The sequence below is a fragment of the Phalaenopsis equestris genome, unplaced genomic scaffold (assembly GCF_001263595.1).
Source record: "Phalaenopsis equestris unplaced genomic scaffold, ASM126359v1 Scaffold000237, whole genome shotgun sequence".
NCBI classification, from domain to species: domain Eukaryota; kingdom Viridiplantae; phylum Streptophyta; class Magnoliopsida; order Asparagales; family Orchidaceae; genus Phalaenopsis; species Phalaenopsis equestris.
Genome location: NW_018164679.1, coordinates 225237 through 226164, shown reverse-complemented (window position 1 = coordinate 226164; position 928 = coordinate 225237).

Below are 928 nucleotides of genomic sequence, written 5' to 3'. Positions count from 1 at the left end.
TCTAATTGTAGCTCCTTGACTTTGTAACTGATTCCCATTTGTAACACCACTTCTTCTATAGATAACTTCTTCTCCTTAAATTGTGTATTACTATTGAAACCTAGAGGATAAGTAGTTTTATAATTATTATTCCCTTGGTTGTTCCAATTTCCCAATGGGTTTCCGTGGTTGTTCCCCCATTGCTGATTATTACCACCCGTAGTATTATTTCAGTTAAAAGTTGGGATGGTTCTTCCAACCTGGGTTATGATAATTTGAATATAGATTATTCTGCTTGTCATTTATAGCATTCAAAGTTTCTAATGATTCTTGAAAATCTACCATTTTGCCTAATGAATTATCTTCAATCATAGAAATTGGTTGAGAAAAATTCATTTCAAATTGATCTAACTTCCTTGAATATGCAGCAACTTGATTTGCTAATATAATAAATGCATCAGATTCATAAATATTGGATACTTTCTTTGGATTCACCCTCTCAGAAGGGAATTAAAAATTATTGGTAGTCATTTCTTCAATTAAAGCATAAATGTCATGAAATGATTTTAACATCAATGAACCACCCGCAGTGGCGTCAATAATAGATCTAAGAGATCCAACTAATCAATTATAAAAAGTTTAAAATATTAACCAATCTGTTATAGCATGGTGTGGACACTTTCTTAAGAGTTCTTTAAATCGTTCTCAAGCTTCATAAATAGATTCCCCTTCAAACTGATTAAAAGATGTAATATCATTTCTAAGCTTCGCAGTTTTCAATGGTGGAAAATATTTAGCAAGGAATTTCTGTGCTAAATCACCTTAAGTTTTGATAGATCTAGGTGATAATGAATGCAACCACATCTTAGCTTTATCCATCAACGAGAAAGGAAATAACCTAAGTCTTATGACATCATCTGATACACCATCATATTTAAATGTAGTGCAC